At 43.3% G+C, this 25,882-nt stretch overlaps 1 long non-coding RNA gene across 1 annotated transcript in view; it reads left to right on the plus strand.

The window, feature by feature from the left end:
* The first annotated feature begins 11,825 nt into the window (after window positions 1-11,825).
* LOC130275941 (uncharacterized) overlaps window positions 11,826-25,882 on the plus strand; it is a 55,028-nt gene continuing 40,971 nt past the window's right edge. The window contains exon 1 of the long non-coding RNA XR_008844964.1: window positions 11,826-11,895. This is a non-coding gene — a long non-coding RNA (uncharacterized LOC130275941). The remainder of the gene's footprint in view (window positions 11,896-25,882) is intronic.

The raw sequence follows: 25,882 nt of genomic DNA on the forward strand, positions 1-25,882 counted from the left end.
CCGTAGTTTCAGGTGCTGCAGAATGGGCAAAACAAAAATTGGAACAGGTCCCTCAGTTTACGCAGATTTTGTTCAGTGATGAGGCAAACTTTTATGTGAATGGTGAAGTTAACAAACAAAACTACCGCTATTGGTCTGACACTAACCCACATTGGATAGATCCCTCCAAGACTGTTGGAACACAAAGATTGAAGGTGTGGTGTGGTATATGAGTACAAAAATAGTGGGGCCATTCTTCATCAATGGAACCCTCAAGGCCACAGGATATGCAAAATTGCTACATGATGATGTGTTTCCCTCTTTATGCACTGAAGCTGGCACGTTCCCTGAGTTTTTCCAGCAAGATGGTGCACCACCACATTATGGGTGTCAGGTCCAAGCATTCCTAGATGAACAGTTTCCTGGAAAGTGGATTGGTCGTCGTGGACCAGTTGAATGGCCCCCAAGGTCTCCCGATCTGACGCCCTTAGACTTTTATCTTTGGGGTCATCTGAAGGCAATTGTCTATGCTGTGAAGATACGAGATGTGCAGCACCTGAAGCTACGGATACTGGAAGCCTGTGCTAGCATTTTTCCTGCGGTGTTGCTATCAGTGTGTGAAGAGTGGGAGAAGAGGGTTGCATTCAACCCTCATACAATCCAACACAATGGGCAACACATTGAACACATTATATAAGTGGTCAGAAATTTGTAAATAACTCATGAAAGAATAAAGTTACATTAAAACCAAGCACATCATTGTTTTTCTTGCGAAATTCCCCATAAGTTTGATGTGTAACATCACCCTCTTCCTATTGAAAAAACAAGGTTTGGATTCAAAATGGCCTACTTAAAAATGGCCGTCATGGTCACCACCCATCTTGAAAAGATTCCCCCCTCAAATATACTAATGTGCCACAACCAGGAGGTTAATATCACCAACCATTCCCATTTTATTAAGGTGAATCCATATAAATGGCCCACCCTGTATTTCTGTTTCCTTCTCGACCAGTATCTTGATCACACGGGGGAGTGTGCCTGCTGTCTATTAGTCTATTTGGCTTTGTTATTGATGTACCTCCATATTTGGAGTGGGGAGTCTTGTTTGTTTCTTCGTTCTGTGTCCAGTGTGAACAGTGCTCTATGTTTCCTGACCTGTTTAATGTTTTACATTCAGTCCATCTATTCATCCCCTGCACCTCCTGGTTTCTGCTGTATACTTATTCCCTATCTAGTCTTGTTAAATTATTCATATCTGCTGTTTATCTTGATTACGGTTTCTGAACTGTATGTTAGTATCCCCTGTTTGTATATTTATATCCTGTCTGGTTTATCTGGTTGTATGGTTGTTTTGTTTTCTTGCTATGTTTCTGACCTGTCCCCGACTATGTACAGTATTATTTATGTACCTTACGCCCGTTGCACTTTAGAGCAGGGAGGGACCGGCTCCAAGTTTTCGATCTGCCATTTTTGGCAGATGGGCAAGTAGGCAGGGAGAGCGTTTCTGGGGACAGCTTAGGACTCACTCTCCCTGTCAACTCCCCATCCCCACCTCCCCCCCCCCCCCCCCCCCCGCCGTCATGACAGTAAATACATTAAAGCGCACAATTTTATGGTTTTTATTTTATTTTATTTTTTTTCAGGACTGAGGAGTGAAGTCTTATTTTTTACCCTAGAGTATGTGTTTTTTTTTTTTTTTCTTACTTTTTGGATAAGTAATGGAAGCCATCTGAAAGACGCCATCCATTACTAAGCCAGGGCTCAGCATCAGCCCATAAAGCAGCTAACACTGCCTGGCCATCCTCCCATTATAACCCTAGTTACCATTACTGGCACTAGGAAAAGCCAGAGACTGGCTTGGACATCAAAAATCATGTTCCGAGACTGGGCAATAGCAGGCTAGAAATATTAATCTGGCAGAAGCCAAAATAAATGGCACTTCACCCCCCTGGTAATGCCAGGCTGCTGCTGTTTTGTTTGGTTCCTAGTTTTTTTTTTTATGAAAATAGGTGTGACTCTACTCTTTTATTATGTATTTATTTTAGAAAAAATGTGTGGGGCCCCTTCTTATTGTACATAACCATCCAAGTACAAAACAAAACAATAGAAGGTAGTTGTCCAGCTCCACAAAAAGGTAATTAACAGTCCAAAACTTTAATGAAACTCCATATTTAAAACTCATGATGAAAAAAAACACACACACACACACAAAGTGTTCAAGTGAGTTAAAAACCCTCACACACCAACACGTTTCAATCACTATGGATCTTAATCATGGCTCATTTATTCACATGAAAATACAGATTATATATACCTTCATAAACTGCATTCAACAGGAATGTCCCCACCACACCGGAAACACCAAGCTGAACGTGGGGAGGGGTAGGCAACCTAAACAGGATCATGCAATAAACCCTGTGTATGACCAACAATTTAAGAATACATGTGCCGACATTAACACCAGAATGTCAGCAACGGGGCATTCTAAATCTATGTTAACTATGGCATGGAAAATAGCTGATTCTAGATTGCATACGTCATTACTGAGTTCTGATTGTGAATGCAAAACTGTCTTTGATCCAGGTAACAAAGTTACATTTTCAACCTCTTATAATACTGAATTATATCAGATTAAGTCTATAATCTTGAAACAACCACCTGTTCTTTTTGAAAATGAGGGGCTGAGAGATGTGCTGCAATGGAGTTAATGTTGTAGCCAAAAGAGGACAGTCTTTACCTAACTTATTGTTACATAGGGATTTTTTTAGGAGTAATAATGGTACATCATGGTTGTGCACAATGGGATGTTACAGGTGTTCAAAGAATAGGTGTAATCTTTGCAATTCATCATGAAAACAGATACATTCAAATCAGTAACCAATGGCAAAACATTTTCGATCAAGTCTTTCATTAATTGTGATTCTACGCATGTTGTATATCTCGTAACGTGTAGGGTTTGCAACACCAATATGTTGGCTGCACGGCCCGTAAGTTTAAGAGACGCGTATACGAACACATGTACAATTCAGACAGTGAACCTTTTCTTTCCCGTTCTACCTCAGGCTTGACAAGACACATCAGGGAAGTCCATGATAGGAATGTGTCAAGCTTGCAGGTAACAGGAATAGAACGTGTACACCCCCCCTAAATGGGGTGGAGATTGGTCACATTTATTATTGGTTATTATGTCTTGATACAAGATTTTCAAAAGGAATGAACTACAAAAATGATTTAGCATTTATTTAATGAAAGGTTACACTTCTTTCTGAATTGCTCTTCATGTCATTTATCATTCTTTATATTTAGTTTTTTTATGCTTTTTGTTTTCATTCAGGAAAGGTTGAGAATACACAGGGTTAATTGTATGATCCTGTTTAGGTTGCCTACCCTCCCCCACGCTCAGCATGGGGTTTCTGGTGGCGTTCCTGTTGAATGCAGTTTATGAAGGTATATATAGTATGTGTTTTCATGTGAATAGATGAGCCATGATTAAGATCCATAGTGATTGAAACGCATTGGCGTGTGAGGGTTTTTAACTCACTTGAGCACCTTGTGTGTGTGTTTTTTACCATGCGTTTTTAATATGGAGTTTCATTAAAGTTTTGAACTTTTAATTACCTTTTGTTGAGCTGGACAACTACCTTTTATTGTTTCCATTGCCTGGACTGAGGATGTAGCTCAGTGTTTCTGCCCTGTGCTCCCTGCAAAGGAGAGGTCTTCTATAGATCTACATTCTCTGTTCCACCTCTAGGGGAGGAGGAGTAGATTGGGCACAGGTGTATAAATCCTAGCTTGGGACTCTTATTGAGAGCTTGCTCTTCTGAGTGTTGCTGTGAAAGAGGAGTTTCAAAAACAGGAGTTTGAAAGCAGGAGGTTGAGATCGCTGTGAGTGTTAATTTCTGAACCCACAAGGTCTACAAAAAATTTTAAGTGTAATTTTGACTGTCTGTTTTTTCCTATACATTTGTGAAATCCCCATAACTAGATGGCCTCCATGTTGGAAAATGCAGTCCAATGTACATCCTGTTCAATGTATGCAATCCTTGAACAACAGTTTGAGGGTGCATATTGTTGTGCGAGATGTGTGCTAGTTGTCCGTTTGGAAGCCCAGATCCTGCATCTAGAGGGGCGACTGGCAACAATGAGAAGCATTAACAACATGGAGAGGAGTCTCGTGCTCACTGAGCAGGCACTCTCGGGAATAGAGGTGGGGGAGGACAGTGGGGCGGAGTTGCAGGACAGTCAGGCAGTTAGCTGGGTTACAGTTAGAAAGAGGGGTAGGGGAAAAAGTGTCAGGGAGGCTAGTCCTTAACTGGCACACCCCAACAAGTTTGCCCGCTTGGCAGATGAGGGGGATGCCATTACAGAGCTAGCAGAACTGCAGCAGGATACCGCCGCTGACCGCCAGGGGGGTGTCTGCTCCAGTAAGGAGGGAGGGAGGAATACAGGGCAGGGCAGACAGGTACTAGTGGTGGGGGACTCAATTATTAGGGGGACAGACAGGGCAATCTGTCACAAAGACCGGGATCGCCGAACAGTGTGTTGTCTGCCTGGCGCACGAGTTCGGCACATCGCGGATCGGGTTGACAGGTTGCTGGGCGGGGCTGGAGAGGACCCAGCAGTCATGGTACATATTGGCACCAATGACAAAGTAAGAGGTAGGTGGAGTGTCCTTAAAAATGATTTCAGGGACTTAGGCCGCAAGCTTAAGGCAAGGACCTCCAAGGTAGTATTTTCTGAAATACTACCAGTACCACGAGCCACACCAGAGAGGCAGCGGGAGATCAGGGAGGTAAACAAGTGGCTCAGAAGCTGGTGTAGGAAGGAATGGTTTGGGTTCATGGTGAACTGGGCTGACTTCGCTGTCGGTTACCGGCTCTACCATAGGGACGGGCTACACCTCAATGGGGAGGGTGCAGCTGTGCTTGGGGAGAAGATGGCTAGAAGGGTGGAGGAGTGTTTAAACTAGGGACTTGGGGGGAGGGAACCTACAGCAAAGAGGGGGAAGATAGTGTAGATAGAGAGGTGGGAATTATAAATGTACCTGGGGGTGGAGCGGAGGGAGGGGTTAGAATAGTTAATAGGAATAGGCTTCATAGGAAAATAAAACTTACACCCTTGAATCCCATTAACCCCAATAACATAAAGGATGGAAATGTAAAGTGTATGTTCACAAATGCCAGAAGCCTAGCAAATAAAATGGGGGAGCTTGAGGCCTTGATACTGAAGGAACATATTGATATAGTTGGGGTCACTGAGACATGACTGGACTCCTCGCATGACTGGGCTGTCAATCTGCAGGGGTTTACATTGTTTCGCAAGGATAGAATGAACAGAAAAGGTGGTGGAGTCTGTCTGTATGTAAGAAGTGGTATGAAAGTCAGTGTGAACGATGCCATAGTGTGTGATGATTCTGAGGAGGTGGAATCACTGTGGGTAGAATTACAAAAGGAGGGAAATGCTGAAAAAATTATATTTGGGGTAATCTACAGACCCCCTAATATCACTGAAAAGATAGAAGTTCGGCTTCATAAACAAATAGAGAGGGCCGCCCGAGCAGGTACAGTGGTAATAATGGGAGATTTAACTATCCAGATATAGATTGGGGTCCGGGGTTGGCTAAAACTACAAAGGGGCGTCAATTCCTAAATTTATTGCAGGATAATTTTATGGGCCAGTTTGTGGAGGACCCAACAAGAAGTGATGCCTTGTTGGATCTGATCATTTCCAACAACGCAGAGCTGGTTGGTAATGTAACTGTGCGGGAAAACCTTGGTAATAGCGACCACAATATAGTTACTTTTGACTTAAAATGTAGAAAACAAAGACAGGCGGGGAAGGCAAAAACATATAACTTTAAAAAGGCAAATTTCCCTGGGCTAAGAGCTGCACTACAGGACATAGACTGGGGGGAGGTGTTGTCAAATACTGATACAGAAGGTAAATGGGACATTTTTAAATCAACTCTAAATAACTATACAGCTAAATATATACCAAAGGGGAACAAATATAAACGATTAAAACTAAATCCTACATGGCTGACAAATGATGTTAAAAGAGCAATAAACAACAAAAAAATTGCCTTCAAAAAATACAAATCTGATGGGTCAGCGATAACATTTAAACAGTACAAAGAGCTTAATAAAATCTGTAAAAATGTAATAAAAACAGCAAAAATTCAAAACGAGAGACAGGTGGCCAAAGAAAGCAAAACTAATCCTAAATATTTTTTTAGATATATAAATGCAAAAAAAACAAGGACAGAGCATGTAGGACCCCTTGATGATGATAATGGGGAGGTTGTCACAGGCGATCAAGAGAAAGCGGAGCTACTGAATGGGTTCTTTAGTTCTGTATACACTATGGAAAAAGGAGCTGACATTGGCCAGGTCAGTGCTGGTAACACATCATGTAATGTACTGAACTGGCTTAATGTAGAGATGGTACAAGGTAAGTTAAGTGATATAAATGTAAGCAAATCTCCAGGGCCAGATGGATTGCACCCAAGAGTTCTTAGAGAGGTAAGTTCAGTAATATCTGTACCCCTGTTCATGATATTTAGAGATTCTCTGGTGTCTGGTATTGTGCCAAGGGACTGGCGCAAGGCGAATGTGGTGCCAATCTTCAAAAAGGGCTCTAGGTCTTCCCCAGGAAACTATAGACCGGTAAGTTTAACGTGCATTGTGGGTAAATTGTTTGAAGGACTTATAAGGGATTACATACATGAATACATAGGGGATAATTGTATTATAAGTGATAACCAGCATGGGTTTACTAAGGATAGAAGTTGTCAAACCAATCTAATTTGCTTTTATGAAGAGGTGAGTAGAAGCCTTGACAGAGGAATGGCTGTGGATATAGTGTTTCTGGATTTTGCTAAAGCATTTGATACTGTCCCTCATAGACGTCTGACAGGTAAGTTAAGGTCTTTGGGTTTCGAAATTTTAGTTTGTAACTGGATTGAACACCGGCTCATGGATCGTACCCAGAGAGTGGTGGTCAATGATTCGTACTCTGATTGGTCCCCGGTAATTAGTGGTGTACCCCAAGGTTCAGTACTGGGCCCGCTGTTGTTTAATTTATTTATCAATGATATAGAGGATGGTATTAACAGCTCTGTTTCTATCTTTGCAGATGACACCAAGCTTTGTAGCACGGTCTATAGAGGATGTGCATAAGTTACAGGATGACTTGGATAGACTAAGTGTCTAGGCATCCACTTGACACAAATGAGGTTCAATGTGGATAAATGTAAAGTTATGCATCTGGGTACTAATAACCTGCATGCATCGTATGTCTTAGGGGGGATTAAACTGGCAGAGTCACTGGTAGAGAGGGATCTGGGTGTACTTGTAGATCACAGACTACAGAATAGCATGCAATGTCAGGCTGCTGCTTCCAAAGCCGGCAGGATATTGTCATGTATCAAAAGAGGCATGGACTCAAGGGACAGGGACATAATACTCCCCCTTTATAAAGCATTGGTACGGCCTCACCTGGAATATGCTGTTCAGTTTTGGGCACCTGTCCATAAAAGGGACACTGCAGAGCTGGAAAGGGTGCAGAGACGTGCGACTAAACTAATATGGGGCATGGAACATCTTAGCTATGAGGAGCGATTAAAGGAGTTACAATTGTTTAGTCTTGAGAAGAGACGTTTGAGGGGGGATATGATAAACGTATATAAGTATATTAATGGCCCATACAAAAAATATGGATAAAAACTGTTCCAGGTTAAACCCCCCCAAAGGACGAGGGGGCACTCCCTCCGTCTGGAGAAGAAAGTTTAGTCTCAAGGGGCGACACGCCTTCTTTACCATGAGAACTGTGAATTTATGGAACGGTCTACCTCAGGAACTGGTCACAGAAGGAACAATTAACAGCTTTAAAACAGGATTAGATACATTCCTGGAACAAAATAACATTAATGCTTATGAAGAAATATAAAATCCCATCCCTTCCCCAATATCGCGCCACACCCCTACCCCTTAATTCCCTGGTTGAACTTGATGGACATATGTCTTTTTTCGACCGTACTAACTATGTAACTATGTAACTATGTAACTATGGTGAGATGGTGCATTTGTTAATTTTTTTGGTTTGTTACAAACAAAACAGCAGCCGAAAATATGGATCCAAAGTATTCCTGGTCTTCTGCAAAACATAAAATGAAAAATTAAATAAAAACCTTACTTACCTCTACAGTGTCATCTGTGCTTACTGCCATGGGGTTTCCTAGAAGAAGCAAGTTTCTGGCACACAGCCCAAAACTTTCTGTATCTGCCTGGGAATGGTGGAAGTTAGCAGTTGTCAGCAATACAACACTGAGAACAGAAGTGTTGGCTTGCCATGTAGTGTAAAGGAAAGATCCCTAGGGTTGGGTGCATTGTGACTAGTGTTGAGCGGCATAGGCCATATTCGAATTCGCGAATATTCGCGAATATATGGACGAATATTCGTCATATATTCGCGAATATTCGCATATTCGCAGTATTCTCGCTTTATTTTCGCAATGCGAAAAATACGCGTATGCGAAAATTTACATATGCGAAAATTAGCATATGCAAAAAATATTGTAAGTGAAAATTCGGATATGCGAAAATTAGCATATGCAAATGTTCGCATATGCGAAAATTCGCACGCCAGTCTCACACAGTAGTATTAGAGTCTTCTTTACACCACACGAGCTGGAAGCAGAGAGGGATGATCACTGTGATGTGTACTGTGAAAAAATAAAAATAAAAAAAACGAATATTCGTAATTACGAATATATAGCGCTATATTCGCGAAATTCGCGAATTCGCGAATATGCGATATTCGCAAATAATATTCGAATTGCGAATATTCGCGAGCAACACTAATTGTGACTGGCCTGAAGAATCTTTTAAAGGGGTGGTCCAGTGAAAATATTTTTTTTTTAAATCAACTGATGCCAGAATGTTAAACAGATTTGTAAATTACTTCTATTTAAAAAATCTTAATCCTTCCAGTACTTATTAGCTGCTGTATGTTCCACAGGAAGTGCTTTTCTTTTTACATTTATTTTCTGTCTGACCACAGTGCTCTCTGTTGACACCTCTATCTGTCTCTGGATCTATCAAGAGCAGGAGCAAATCCCCATAGCAAACCTATCCTGCTCTTTACAGTCCCTGAGACAGACAGAGGTGTCAGCAGAATGCACGGTGGTCAGACAGAAAAGAAATGTAAAAAGAAAAGAACGGGGGGGGGGGGGGTCATGGCCTGGCGCGCTGGAGAGAGGAAGCAGGACCTGGAAGCTCCTGATTAGGCCGTTATATAATGGGCTATTAATGGACTATGGGAGGCAGGCTCCGCGAGAAAAAGGTACCCAAAGCTTCCGCACACCGCAGAGAACCGGCAGGACTGATTACAGCTATTTTGAGCCCCTCAAAAGGACCGCGGGCTCAGAACAGGCAGCGCCGAGGCCCTTAGCTAAGCAAGCGCAGCCATCTTACCAGTCTCAGGACGAGGCTGCTGCTACGTCTCCCTCTGCACTGTACCCGAACGTTCCCGCGATGCTACCAGCGCGCCCGCCGGCTTTGGGTCTCTGTGATCCCTCACAGGAGCGCATTGAAAGTCCTCAGGAGATACCACAGCAGCTCACGTGTTCGGAACTGTGCGCGCATACAGAGGACTTCCTGGCATTACAGTAAGTGAACGCACAGCAGACATACCTCCCTCTGGAGAAAGGGCCCTTGTCTTCTAAAATGGTGGCCTCCCCTTCCAGCAAAGCAGTGATCTCCTCACAAGTCGCTGCAGAGACTCCTTCACCTGCTCAGGCAGCTTTGCCAGGTACTCAACCTCTAAGGGACTCACATAAGGGGACAGTCACCAATGCCTCCAGGACAGCTCCTGAGAGAGGCTCACCTCTGCAAAACGCCCATACATTGATTGCCTCTCCTCTCATCACATCCCCTCAGCCTGTGGCCCCAGTCCCTGGTCCACCTGCTCAAGTGGTCACTGATTGGGCTTCTGTTATGGACTCTGACGACTCTAAACCTGAAAGAAGCTCACAGGGCTCCACAGATGACGGCGATACCCCTGCTTACTGTGGGGAGAGCCCTCCAGTCAAAAAAAAGCTGTTCAAGACACCTATGAAACACTCAGCACATAAAAGTTATAACAGAAACAGATCTTCTTCTGATGACTCCCCGCTGCTCCTCCACCCGTAAGTAATATGACACACAGGAAGGGAGTAAGTCACCCAGACAGGTGCCTGTTGATCCCCCTTTACCGTCTCCTGAAATAGCAGCAAATACTCTTAAGAATTTTCCGGAACTACAGGCGCTTCTAGCGTTCCTACCCTCCAAAACGGACCTGCTCTCCATGGCCTCTGACTTGAAATCAGCCTGGCAGCAGGACCTCAAACCTGTTAAAGCTGAGGTCACCAAGTTAAAGACTCGTGTAAAGGATGTGGAGGAATTCCGTACCTCGGTAACCTCACAAATTCAGTCACTACAAGAAACCACAAAAACCCTCTCACAGCAACAGATGGCAACAGTGGAACACTTGGATGATATCGATAACAGAAACCATAGAAACAATGTTAGAATTAAGGGGCTGATGGAAACTGTCTCTCCTCAAGACATTGAAGGTGCTGTACAAAAACTTTTTACCGAGATCCTTCAGAAACCCCCTGATAGCCCTCTAGAACTGGATTGGGCTCAAAGCGCCCTAAAGGCTAAAAATCCGGACCTCAAAAAGCCCAGAGACATTATCTGTAGGGTGCATCACTTTCAACAAAAAGAGGAAATCATGCGCAAGGCGCGCACCCTTAAAACCCTGACCTACAACGGAACTGCAATTCTAATTTATTCAGATTTGTCACTCCGCACCCTAAAGCTTCGTGCGGCTCTCCGCCCGCTACTGCTAACCCTACAGAATGCCCAAATCAACTACAGGTGGGGATATCCGTTCTCCCTTACGGCGAAACACGGAACCACGACAGCTACCCTCCGCCGCCCAGATTATCTTCAAGGATTTTTGAAAACGTTCAGACTCCCTCCTGTCGCACTCCCAGACTGGGATCATCTTTTCAACCCACAACAACTGCTATCTTCGGCACCTCCTCGTCAACATCACTCACAAAGACGACAGGCGACTGACCAATACCTGCCTCCACAGCCACAGAGGCAAATGAGGAAGACCTGACTCCCAATTAGAACATAAGTATATTGTATCTTTCCTTTTTATAGGTAGCTACTGTGAGGAATCTCTACTGTAAAGTGGTTTGTTAATGGACTGCCTCCAGTACAGTCACTGAACTTTCAATTAGTTTACTTGTGCACTGCTCCTCAGAGCCCTCATACTTGAATATATAAAACGGTTTAAGGTTGCAAGATTATAATGTGTTGACTGCTTCTATGTTTCTATTGTTCACTGAGTACCCTTTTATGCACCGCTTAACCCCAACATGTCTCTTTTCCCTTACTGCTCTGCCCCCCACCGATTGTTACCCAGTTTGCGTTGACAAATGAGCATATTTGCTCTTTGAATAAATAATAACCCATTTTGTTCCGTGCCTCATCCTCCCCAGTGGAGTAGAGGCCCCTTTAGCAATACTAAGGCCATGACCGCTACCCCTACTTTTTACATGCTATTTTTTTATGTGTTTTGCACTATTGTGCTTGCCACGCTGATGCTTCCCTCCTGGCGCTTCTCCCACTCACCCCCCGATAGGTCACAGGTCAGACAGGATCCGACACCTTCTCAGGCCCTTATGGCCATATCTTCTAGTCCCCTTGCTTCCATGACTGTATGGTTGCTTTTCTCATCTCTTCCTAGTTTCTTTCTTACCTTCTCTCACTGTCTTGTTTTTGCTCATTGCAGATTCCTTTTGATTCGATTATCTGGGTGGGACTTCGTGGGATGGACGAACCGGCTGCCTCTAGTTTGAGGGTGAGTGCGACCTCTTATATCTCTACACACATGATGGCTGACATTAAATTGGCCTCCCTAAATGTGAAAGGCTTTAATACCCCAGAAAAAAAGAGCGCAAATCCTATATTCGCTGCACAAACAAAGGGTACATATCCTGACAATTCAAGAAACCCATTTTAAGAGCGGACACCCACCACTGATAGATACTACATTCAATGGATACATAGCACCAACCCTGAGACTCGGACCAAGGGAGTATCAGTAGCATTCCACCGTTCATTACCCATCACTGTTAAATCGTCATTTACAGACCCCAATGCACTATTTGTGATTGCAAACTGTGAAATAGAGGATCAAAATATTACAATAGCTTCAATTTACACTCCCAATCAGGGCCAGATTCCCTTTCTATTGAAAACCTTGGATAGCCTGGTGTCTTTTGCCACGGGTCCTATTCTCTTGGACGGGGACTTTAATCTCCCCCTTTTCCCTTCAGCTGACACCTCATCGGGACGCTCTTACATATCCCCCAACAAACTTCGGGCCATAAAGCGAAAACTACATTCTCTCCAGCTCTGTGATGCCTGGAGAGCCCTTAACCCCCAAGAACGCGACTATACCTTCTACTCCTGCCCTCAAAAGTCATATAGTAGAATAGATTATATTTTTTGTCCTCACCACCTGCTTACCTCAGTCACGTCAGCTAAAATAGGACTTATCACATTATCAGATCATGCCCCTGTATTCTTCCCTCTTTTGCTAAACCCCACTCCATGTGGAGATTGAATGAATCTCTTCTTCTTGACACTCTTTGTCTCCAGGAGTTGAAGGGAAATATCAACAAATTTGTACATGATCATCACTCTGACCCCTCTTCCCCCATGATGAAATGGGAAGCACTCAAATGTGTATTGAGAGGCACTCTGATGAAACGTGGAGGTCGGTGGAAGACGGAAGCAGCAGCCAAAATGACTAGTCTTTTTCAATCGCTACAGACCCTAGAGACTCAACATAAAAAATCCCAGCAGGATTCAATATTTTGTGAATTGATTAGGGTTTGCCATGAATTATTAGAACAGTTGAATAAAAGTCATAGATATTACAAACAAATCACTGGTAAAATGTTCTACGAGTGGGGAAACAGGTCCGAACGCCTGCTAGCTAATGCGCTTAGAGCAAAGAAATCCACACTTTTTGTCCCAGCTATACGCACACCCTCGGGTACGACCGCCCACCTCACTACTGATATCTGCCTTTCGCAACTATTATTCCGATCTATACAACCTCCCGAAGTCTCAGGTCCCGACCTCTTCAACGACGAGTTATCCGTCACTGGAGCGTTACTTGGCTGAGACGGCTCTTCCGACGCTCTCGCAAGAGACGATCCAACTCCTAGAATCCCCGTTCTCTACGGAAGAACTAAAAACGACAATTTCATCGCTCCCGTCGGGCAAGAGCCCGGGACCTGATGGCTACTCCACTAAATTTTATAAAACTCTTGGCCCTAAACTCTCAACCCCCATATTGAGTGCACTAAATTCCATTTCCAGTAACACTCCCCTGCCTCCAACCTTTTTGAGGGCTTTCATAACAGTAATTCCAAAGGGAGGGAAGGACCCCCTCCTCTGTCCCAGTTACCGCCCAATATCCCTAATTAATAGTGATGCTAAGATATTCGACAAACTTATAGCAAATAGACTAGCTGAACACATGAAGTCCCTCATCCACCCTGATAAGGTAGGTTTTATTCGAGGCAGGAAGGCCAGGGATAACACCCTTAGAGTGTTCTCTGTGCTCCATGGTGCCCGCACGCATAAGATTCCCATGTTCCTACTCTCGCTGGACGCCAAAAAGGCGTTTGATCGGGTGGATTCTGGAAGCATCACTCTCTCAGATCGGTCTAGGTACTATTATGAAATCACGTATTATGTCATTATACTCCCATCCACAGGCGCAGATTAGAATTAACGGACGGTTGTCTACCCCCTTCGATATTTGCAATGGCACGAGACAGGGTTGTCCCCTTTCCCCCCCTTCTATACGTCCTATGTATGGAGCATCTCCTTGTGGACATTCGTCAAAATCCGGACATTATGGGTCTACAGCTCCTCTCGTACCATTGAAAATGCTCGGCATATGCTGATGATCTTCTCCTATTTCTCTCTTCCCCAATCACTTCTCTGCCCTCTCTTATGTCTGCTATCCGTAGGTTTGCCATACACAGTAATTATAAACTGAATCCTTCTAAGAGTGAGGCACTTAATGTCTCCCTTCCCTCACATGTGGTCAGGACTAGTGTTGCTCGCGAATATTCGCAATGCGAATTTTATTCGCGAATATCGCATATTCGTGAATTCGCGAATATTCGCGAATATAGCACTATATATTCGTAATTACGAATATTCTTTTTTTTTGGTTTTTAACTTAAATTTTTTTTTTCACAGTACACATCACAGTGATCATCCCTTTCTGCTTCCAGCTTGTGTGGTGTAAAGAAGGCTCTAATACTACTGTGTGAGACCGGTGTGCGCATTTTCGCATATGCGAATTTTCGCTTATGTTAATTAAGGTATATGCCAATTTTCGCATATAAATCGAGAATATTACGAATATGCGAATATTCGCGAATATATGACGAATATTCATCCATATATTCGCGAATATTCGCAAATTCGAATATGGCCTATGCCGCTCAACACTAGTCAGGACTCTCCAGGCATCGTATCCCTTTCAGTGGAAGGTAAGGTCCCTAGAATACCTAGGAATTCATGTCCACGCAAATCTCTCAGATACCTTCAGGTTGAACTTCCCCCCTCTTCTAGCCACCTTGAAGTAGGATCTGACAAAATGGGAAAGGGCTGATATATCCTGGTTGGGCAGAGTTAACATATTCAAGATGAATATACTCCCACGGCTTCTATATCTTTTTGCCGGAGTGCCGATACACATTCCACGTACCTTCTTTAGAGAATTGTTATACTTACAGACGTGTTACATATGGGCACACAAACACGCTAGGTTGGCCAGATCCATTCTGATTAGACGGAAGGTGGAGGGGGGGTCTGGCCCTCCCTGATATACTTTCTTACTATTTAGCCGCAGTTCTATCAAGAGTGCTAGACTCTTTTTACAATGGCAATGGTAAACAATGGGTATCCTTGGAATATGAGATTTCGGGCATGGACCCACGAGCCACACTATGGCTGGCCCCACGTGTGCGGACGATTTGTAATCCAATTGACTACCCTCCGATAATAGACTCTATATCCCGAATTCGTTCCACGTACTTGAGAGGATCACACTTAATTCCTCTACATGGCCCCCTCACCCCCTTGTTTGGCAACAAGGCATTCCCCCTGGCCCAGTATGCTAACACGTTTCTATTTTTTAATAAGTCTGAGGGAACAGTATTTCCCTCCTTGCTGTCGGAAACGGGTCTAAGACCCCTAAAAGAACTAGCTGGCGACTCCCCTCTGACCCCTGCACTACGATTCCAATACACGCAATTATCACATTTTTATCATACCCAAAAATGCACTTTGTCTCTACATCGATCCCTGACCGGATTTGAGCGCCTCTGCACCTCGTCGTCACCCCCTAGTAAACTGATTACCTCTCTTTACGCTATATTTTTAGACAATTTTGCTACCCATCCTTTTTATTTCCGGGCCTCCTGGGAGGAAGAATTGGGACATCCTTTGGCGGATGAGGAGTGGCGGAGAGCACTTTCTTTATGTCATAGATCGACAATTTCCTGTAAAGCTCAAGAGACAAACTATAAGGTGCTTACCAGATGGTATAGGGTCCCCTCATTACTATCCCGAATTTACCCGGGGGTTCCAAGTGACTGTTGGAGGTGTGGGGAAGGGAGGGGTACGATGACACACATTTGACTCACATGTCCGGCCCTAGATTCATTCTGGTCTAGGATATTAGACACAATGTCTTGCTTAGTTTCACATCCACTTGTCAAATCTCCTGAGCTGACCCTCCTTTCCATTATTCCGCCCTCATTGTCGATAAATTCAGCGAGACTATTACACTTTATGATGATAGCGGCCAGGACTGTAATCTCCAGGTCATGGAAATCCCCCAACCCCCTACATTCTCCGTTCATACAAGAAGTAGCACGGCACTGTGCTTATAGAGGAAACTAATGTGTTGGATATACGTCGGTGTAGCTGGGTGCTGCTGGTGGTGCTCTGACACAATGAGATTTTCATATGGTATTCATAGAGAAGAGAAGAAATCGGCAACTCTCCATCTCAGCTGGTATGTTCTTCTTTATTGAAGCATACTCACATTACAATATAACAGAGGGAGAGGGTAGTGGGGGGATAGTGATGTGCGACCGAGCTCCTGTTTCGCACACTAAGTGTGCTTCCTCCGGCCAAGGATATTTGCAGTTGTTGGAGCGTGCGGCAGGGGCTGACTGTGAGGAATGGCTTACCCAATGCTTGGAGGATCACCCGGGACCCACTGTGGAAGAAGCTCACCCACCGATCCAGGAGCCATCTGCTGCTGCCATGCAGGACCCCACCGGGAAGCCGACCGGAAGAAGAGGCAGAGCTACGTCATATCGACGTGCTGGAGGTGACGTCAGAAGTTGTGGCCGACCATCTCCCTCTGCGTTACTCCCAGAATACCACCCGGTCCAAAAGAAGAGGAGCATCGCCAGTGGAAGCCAGCACCAGCCAGGTAGCTGCCAAGAGGATTTCCGCCCCACCCACCCAGTCACCAGGAGCAGCATCGCCAAGGAGGAAGGACAGGCTGGGCTCAGCCACAGCTCAGAGGGCTTTGGGTGGTGAATATGTGCCTGCATTACAGTCACTGGACCACAACAGGGTTGCCGAGGGGGGGGGGGGGATGGGTCCCACCACACCTGGGCAGAACATTTTCTCTGGCTTGGCAGTAATTTTTAATATGTTTGCTGCCATGCCTAATAGAGAAGTTAATGCTTCTCTGCCCCCTGCTGCTAGTGCAGCTTTGGTCAGACTACCAGCACCTAACAATGATAATCTTAACTGAGCAGTTAAAGATGTAGTGGTTTCAGCTAGGGGCCAGGACAGTCTTTCTGAGGGTGTCAGGGCTCCTACTCTGGACAGTATTGCTATTAAAGAACATACACCTAGTAATGTTAGTGGTGTGATTCCATCCAGTGTTGTTCCTGGGATATGTATGAAGGAGGCTTTGACCTGTGAAGTATCACCTCTTTGATTTCATCTCTTGCCAGCTGTTAAAGAAAAAAATAGGAAAAGGGGAATATATAGACATATTTTTCCTTTTACCATCTTCCAAAGAGCAGTCACTTACTACTTCTGATAATAGGAAAAATGATGATGATAAGAAGCATCCAGTAATGGTCAAAACATTTCATAATTGGGTCCAAGCATTCCGCATATTTGCCGCAGTAAGGAGGGAAAAGAATTCCCACCTGTGTACCGCCCTATTCCAGCACCTTCATATTCTGCTAGAGGCATACAGAAATTTTGGCGGGTCTGCTTAGATATCATATGATGAAATGTTTAGACAGCAGCTATGAGTGCACACACAGGTAAAATGGGGACAAAAGGACGTGGGCAAATGGCTTAAGCTCATGCTCCCCCAGAGGTCTCGCAGCTTGCCTGTCATCGGTCAGAGAAATTATTGCAAAGTAGTATGCTTTGCATTCAATGATGGACAGTGCCAGTGGCAGGAAAACTGTAAATATAGGTATTAGTGGACTCACTGTGCCGGAAATCACCAAGTCAACAAATGCTTTAAAAAAATCAACTTGTCCACCCAGCACATTCCATTCAGTAGGGAGATGCTTTGACGCAGCATCAACGCCAGTGAAGCTCAAAAACATGTTACCCTATCTAAACAAGTTCCCAAACACACGGATAGCTAATTTATTGATTGAAGATTTTTCCAAGGGATTTTTTGTCCCTGAGTTCTCTGGTTCCGGCTGTGTCTGGGTGGACAATTTGAAATCAGTCACTCAACATAGAGATGTTGTCAGGGAAAAAAAAATAATAAAGAAGTTGCTGAAGGCCGGGTTGAAGGGCCTTTTGATTCCCCTCCCTTTAGCAATTTCAGGTTGTCCCACCTTGGCATTATGCCAAAAAAGTCGGGTTCTTTCCAGCTCATCCACCGTTTATCATTCCCTGCCAATAATGCACTGAATGATGAGGTTAACACTAATCAATAGGAATTTGCGGTGGAATATGCGTCATTTGACTCTGCCTTGGCCCTGTTAAGGGAAGCTGGGAATGGAGCATGGTTAGCCAAGGCAGATATCAAATCCACTTTTAGACTGTTACCGTTTAGGGAATCTGGTTACAACTCTCTGGGTTTTCAGTTTGATATTAAGTTTTATTTTGATAAAGCACTTCCTATGGGATTCTCCCTGTCATGCTTCTATTTTGAAGTTTTTGCCTATTTTTTAGAGTGGGTAGTGAAGCAGGAGTGCCCAGTCGGTTACATATTACACTATTTAGATGATTTTTTATTCTTGGGTTCTGATTTCAGTAAGGATGTGTTTAGATTGTTTGAGACCTTTGTTAATGTTTGCAGTAGTTTTGGCATCCCGTTAGCGCATAAAAAGACAGTTTTGCCGGTTAACATCTTAAAGGGGTACTCCGGTGGAAAACTTTTTTTTTTTTTAAAATCAACTGGTGCCAGAATGTTAACCCCTTAAAGACCCATGGATACGCCCTGGGTTTTAGATCGTTAAGAACCCAGGGCATATCCTATATCTATCAGCAGACACCCCACGCAAATGCCCAGACCCCCCTCTTGTCGGCGATCACCGCAAATCGCCATTGAATTCACACCGACGATTTGCGCCGATTCCAGGTCATACGGGTCTATGATGACCCTGAATGTAAGGAGGATCGCAGTTGTCCAAGATACCCACGATCCCCCTGAAGGGATAGGAGTGAGGTGGCAGGGGTACCACCCCTCTTATCCCTGCTATTGGTCATCAAGAAGCCACGACCAATAGCAGATCGGGGGCAAGGGGGTTAACTTTCGGTTTCCCCGTTCTGCCCACCCACAATAGGCAGGGCAGAGCGGGGAAACCGACAGAGGACAGGCGCCGAAGATGCTCTTACCCATCCGATGGCAGCAGGCAGCAATCGGGGACCATAATCGGCGGGCGGCGATGTTGTGCGGCTGGCACCCTGGATCTTATGGAAGCCGATGAGTTGACTAGCAACATCTGGAGGGCTACAGTCTGAGACCACTATACAGTGGTCTCTAAACTGTAGCCCTACAGATGTTGCTAAACTACAACTCCCAGCATGCCCAGACAGATGTTAGGGCATGCTGGGATTTGTAGTTTTGCAACAGCTGGAGGGCTGCAGTTTGGAGATCACTTTGCAGTGATCTCTAAACTGTGGCCCTCTAGATCTTGCAAAACTATAACTCCTAGCATGCCCACACAGCAGTTCGCTGTCTGGGCATGCTGGGATTTGTAGTTTTGCAACATCTGGAGGGCCACAGTTTGGAGATCACTGTGCAGTGGTCTATAAACTGTAGCTCTCCAGATGTTGCAAAACTGCAAATCCCAGCATTCCCAAACAGCTGTCTTGGCATGCTGGGAGTTGTAGTTGCGTACCTCCAGCTGTTGCATAACCACATCTCCCAGCATGCCCTTTGGCGATCAGTACATGCTAGGAGTTGAAGTTTTGCAACAGCTGGAGGCACACTGGTTGGAAAATACTGAGTTAGGTAACAGAACCTAACTGAAGGTTTTCCAACCAGTGTGCCTCCAGCTGTTGCAAAAGTACAACTCCCAGCATGCACGGTCTGTCAGTACATGCTGGGAGTTGTCGTTTTGAAACAGCTGGAGGTTTGCCCCCCCCATGTGTATGTACAGGGTACATTCACATGGGCACATTCACAGTACGTTTTATGCTTAAAGTTTGGGCTGCGGCACATTTTTTGCCGCAGCGCAAACTCCTAGCGAGAAACTCACCGCAAACGTCTGCCAGTGTGAATGTACCCTAAAAACACTACACTACACTAACATATAATAAAGGGTAAAACACTACAAGTACACCCCATACACTGTCCCCCCCACCACCCCAATAAAAATGAAAAAGGTATCGTACGCCAGTGTTTCCAAAACAGAGCCTCCAGCTGTTGCAAAACAACAACTCCCAGCATTTCCGGACAGCCACTGACTGTCCAGGCATGCAAGGAGTTTAGTAACAGCTGGAGGCACCCTGTTTGGGAATTACTTGCGTAGAATACCCCTATGTCCACCCCTATGCAATCCCTAATGTAGTCCTCAAATGTGCATGGCGCTCTCTCACTTCGGAGCCCTGTCGTATTTCAAGGAAACAGTTTAGGGCCACATATGGGGTATTTCCGTACTCGGGAGAAATTGCACTACAAATTTTGGGGGGCTTTTTCTCCTTCTACCCCTTATGAAAAGGAAAAGTTGGGGGCTACACCAGCCTGCTAGTGTAAAACAAATTACATTTTTACACTAACATACTGGTGTTGCCCATACTTTTTATTTTCACAAGCGGTAAAAGCAAAAAAAGGCCCCTCAACATTTGTAACGCAATTTCTCCTGAGTACGGAAATACCCCATATGTGGGCGTAAAATACTCTGCGGTCACACAACAAGGCTCAGGAGTGAGAGCTCACTATGTACATTTGAGGCCAAAATTTGTGATTTTCACAGGGGTGGCTGATTTAACCGCGGTTCTGATATAAACGCAAAAAAAACTACACCCCTTACGGAATGTAACAAGGAGTATAGTGAGCCTTAACACCCCACAGGTGTTTGAAGAATTTTCATTAAAGTTGGATGGGAAAATGAAAAAAAAAAAAATTTTCACTAAAATGCTGGCGTTACCCAACATTTTTCATTTTCACAAGGAAAATAGGAAAAAGGCCCCCTAAAATTTGTATCCCCATTTCTTCTGAGTAAGAACATACCTCATGTTTGGACATCAAGTGCTCTGCTTGCGAACTACAATGCTCAGAAGAGAAGGAGTGCCATTGGGATTTTGAAGAGAAAATTTGTCCGGAATTGAAGGCCACGTGTGTTTACAAAGCCCACAATAGTGCCAGAACAATGGACCACCCCCACATTTGACCCTTTTTTGGAAACTACACCCCTCATGTAATGTAATAAGGGGTACAATGAGCATTTACGCCCCACAGGTGTCTGACAGATTTTTGGAACAGTGGTCCGTGAAAATGAAAAATGTAATTTTTCATTTGCACAGCCCACTGTACCAAAGATCTGTCAAATGCCAGTGGGGTATAAATACTCACTGCACCCCTTATTAAATTCTGTGAGGGGTGTAGTTTCCAAAATCGGGTCACATGTGTGGGGGTCCATTGTTCTGGCACAATGGGGGGGCTTTGTAAACGACTCCCGACTTCCATTCCAAACAAATTATCTTTTCAAATGCTCAATGGCGCTCCTCCTCTTCTGAGCATTGTAGTGCTCCAGCAGAACACTTGATGTCCACACATGGGGTATTTTCATACCCAGAAGAAATGGGATTACAAATTTTGGGGGGTCATTTTCTTTTATTACCCCTTGTAAAAATGTAAAATTTGGGGAAAAAACTGCATTTTAGTGAAAAAAATATTTTTTCATTTACACATCCAACTTTAACAAAAAGTCGTCAAACACCTGTGGGGTATTAAAGCTCATTGTACCCCTTGTTACGTTCCTTAAGGGGTGTAGTTTCCAAAATAGTTTGCCATGTTTTTTTTTGTTTGTTTTTTTTGCTGTTCTGGCACCACAGGGACTTTCTAAATGTGACATGCCCCCCAAAAACCATTTCTGCAAAACTTGCTTTCCAAAAGCCAAATGTGACTCCTTCTCTTCTGAGCATTGTAGTTCGCCCGCAGAGCATGTCACGTCCTAACACGGGGTATTTCCATACTCAAAAGATATGGGGTTACAAATTTTGTGGGCATTTTTACCCTTTTAAAAATGGTAAATTTGGGGAAAAAACTGCACTTTAGTAAAAAAAAAAAAATTCTCATTTACACATCTGACTTTAACGAAAAGTCCTCAAACGCCTGTGGGGTTTTAAGGCTCGCCGGACCCCTTGTTGAGGGGTGTTGTTTCCAAAATAGTATGCCATGTGGGGGGTTTTCTGCTGTCCTAAATGCGACATGCCCCCCAAAAACCATTTCAGCAAAATTCACTCTCCAAAATCCCATTGTTGCTCCTTCCTTTCTGAGCCCTCTAATGCGCCCGCTGAACAATTGACATACACATATGAGGTATTTCCTTACTCGAGAGAAATTGGGTTACAAATTTTGTGGTGCTTTTTCTCCTATTACCTCTTGTAAAAATAAAAAAAAACTGGGTCTACAAGAACATGCGAGTGTAAAAAATGAAGATTTAGAATTTTCTCCTTCACTTTTCTGCTATTCCTGTGAAACACCAAAAGGGTTTACACACTTACTGAATGTCATTTTGTATACTTTGAGGGATGCAGTTTTTATAATGGGGTAATTTTTTGGGGGTATTTCTAATATGAAGTCCCTTCAAGTCCTCTTCAAAACTTAACTGGTCCCTGAAAAATTCAGATTTTGAAAATTTTGTGAAAAATTTGAAAATTGCTGCTGAATTTTGAAGCCCTCTGATGACTACCAAAAGTAAAAACATGTCAACTTTATGATGCCAACATAAATTAGACATATTGTATATGTGAATCAATATATCATTTATTTGGAATGTCTGTTTTCCTTACAAGCAGAGAGCTTCAAAGTTAGAAAAATGAAAAAAAATGTCATCAAATTTTGCAATTTTTCACCAAGAAATTATGCTAGTATCGACAAAAATTTACCACTAACATGAAGTAGAATATGTCACAAAAAAACTAGCTCGGAATCAGAATGAAAAGTAAAGGCATCCCCTAGTTATTAATGCTTAAAGTGACAGTGGTCAGATGTGCAAAAAAATGACCAGGTCCTTAAGGGGAAAATGTGCTTGGTCCTTAAGGTTTGTAAATTACTTCAATTAAAAACTCTTAATCCTTCCAGTTCTTATTAGCTGCTGAATTCTACAGAGGAAATTATTTTCTTTTTGGAACACAGAGCTCTCTGCTGACATCACGAGCACAGTGCTCTCTGCTGACATCTCTGTCCATTTTATCAACTTTCCAGAGCAGCATATGTTTGCTATGGGGACTTTCTCCTACTCTGGACAGTTCTTAAAATGGACAGAGATGTCAGCAGAGAGCACTGTGCTTGTGATGTCAGCAGAGAGCTCTGTGTTCCAAGAAAATAATTTCCTCTGTAGTATTCAGCAGCTAATAAATACTGGAAGGATTAAGATTTTTTAATAGAAGTCATTTACAAATCTGTTAAATTTTCTGGCACCAGTTGATAAAAAAAAAAAAAAAAAGTTTTCCACCAGAGTACCCCTTTTAGGATGCAGGGCATACTTGTAAGCCCTGTGCCCGGTGCCGGTATATAATGCAGGGTCACGCCGTGACCCCGCGTCATACTGGGTCGGCTCAGGTGGCTAATGAATGCCGGGACCTTGGGCTAATAGCGTGCAGCACCAATCGTTGTGCTGCACGCTATTAAAGGGGTATTCCAGGCCAAAACTTTTTTTTATATATATCAACTGGCTCCGGAAAGTTAAACAGATTTGTAAATTACTTTGATTAAAAAATCTTCATACTTACAATAGTTATTAGCTTCTGAAGTTGAGTTGTTTTTTTCTGTCTGCTTTCTGATGACTCACGTCCCGGGAGCTGTGCAGTTCCTCTGGGGATATTCTCCCATCATGCACAGCTCCTGGGACGTGACATCTTCATTGAGCAGTTAGACAGAAAACTTCAGAAGCTAATAACTATTGGAAGGATTAAGGTTTTTTAATAGAAGTAATTTACAAATCTGTTTAACTTTCCTGAGCCAGTTGATTATATATATATATATATATATATATATATATATATATAAAGTTTTTGCCTGGAATACCCCTTTAACACTTAGGCGTGTAAAGTTGATCTAAATTGAAAGTGAAAGCTTCCCGGCAGCTCAGTCTGGCTGATAGGGACCATCGCGGTGAAATTGCAATGTCCTGATCAGCTATAACACGAACGGAGGTCCCTTTATCTGCATCTGTTGCGTTCGATCGGCGATTGATTGCTCCAAGCCTGAAATCTAGAGCCATCCGCCAATAACACTGATCTCTGCCGTGTTGACACGGCAATGATCTGTGTATGAGATCAGTATGTGCAGTTTAATAGCCACTAGGGGGAGGGGGGGGAGGGGGGGCTATAACACTGCAAAAAAAAGTGTGAAAAAGAGTTTATAAAGATCATTTAACCCCTTCCCTAATAAAAGTAAGAATCTCCCCCTTTTCCCATTTAAAAAAAAACTAAACTTTGTAAACAAAAATAAACATATGTGGTATGTACAGAAATGTCCGAATTATTAAAAAATATCATTAATCAATCCGCAAGGTCAATGGCGTACGCGCAAAAAAATTGTGTATTTTTGGTCATAAAGACAGATCAATATAAAAATGGTACCGATAAAAACTTCAGATCAGGGTGCAAAAAATGAGCCCTCATACATCCCCATACGTGGAAAAAAAAAGTTTTATAGGAGTTAGAAGATGGCAATTTTAAATGTATACATTTTCCTGCATGTAGTTATGATTTTTTTTTAGAAGTACGACAAAATCAAACCTATATAAGTAGGGTATCATTTTAACAATATAAATCTACAGAATAAAGATAACCTGTCATTTTTGACAAAAAAAACAGAAGCCCCCAAAAGTTACAAAATGGCATTTTTTGTCGCACAATGACATTTTTTCTGCTTCGCCATGGATAATTTGGTAAAATAACTAATGTCACTGCAAAGTAGAATTGCTGTCGCAAACAAGAAGCCATAATATGGAGTTTTAGGTGCAAAATTGAAAGTGTTATGATTTTTAGAAGGTGATGAGGAAAAAATGAAAATGCCAAAGCGGAAAAACCCTGCATCCTTAAGGGGTTAAAGAGTTGGTACTTTGGGTATTAATATAAATAGTTTGCAAATGAGTTTCAGTCTGCCCCAGGATAAGGTCCAATCTATGTTGCTTGGTATCATCAAACTAATGTCTAGAAAGAAAGTGACGCTCAGGGTGCTCCAATAAGTACTTGGTATGTTTGTGTTTGCATCAAAGGTAATCCCAATGGGTAGAGTATTCTCTAAAAGACTGTATTCAGCAACTAGAGGTATCAAGTCTCCCAAGCCTCATATCCGTTTACATAGGGCTCTGAAAGATGATCTGTCCCTGTGGGCGGGGTTTCTTTCAAAATTTAATGGGTCATCAATGTGGCAGGCAGATTTCATGGACTTAGCCCAGATTGGGGTGTACACAGATGCTGCTGGCTCATTTGGCTTTGGAGCATACTTCTAAGGACACTGGTGTGCAAAACCCTGGCCATCTAGTTGAATATCGGCAGGGCTTACATCTAATATTGTCTTACTGGAATTATACCCAGTGGTTGTTGCTTTAGGGATTTGGGGTACAATCTTCAAGGATAGACACATCATATTAAATACTGATAATAAAGGGGTAGCATTTGCCATCAACTGTCTTTCATCAAAATCTGACCCGGTCATTAAGCTCTTCCAGCATTTGGTGTTACTCTGTCTTAGATTAAATATATGGGTTAAGGCTAGTTATATAAAAAGGGGAGACTAACCTTGTAGCTGATTCACTCTCACGGGGTCAGTTTTGCAGATTTCACCAGCTTTGCCCAGAGGCAGATATGGAGGGCCTCCCCTGTCCACCCCATCTATGGAGCCTAGTATGGGACTGATTCATCATTTTGCGTTGAGGTCAATTTCTGCAAAAACTTATGCTGATTATAGTAAGTCCTGGGCTAACTGGTGCTCCTTTTGTGTTTCTAAAGGTTTTTCTGTGTCTCAATCTGAGGTTAACTGTTTATTTTTATTCTTATCCGGTTTGTGAGCAAAAAAGTTTTCTTATAGTCACTTATCTAGCATTTTGGCAGGGGTAGCCTTCTTA

The sequence above is a fragment of the Hyla sarda genome, chromosome 6 (assembly GCF_029499605.1).
Source record: "Hyla sarda isolate aHylSar1 chromosome 6, aHylSar1.hap1, whole genome shotgun sequence".
NCBI lineage: Eukaryota > Metazoa > Chordata > Amphibia > Anura > Hylidae > Hyla > Hyla sarda.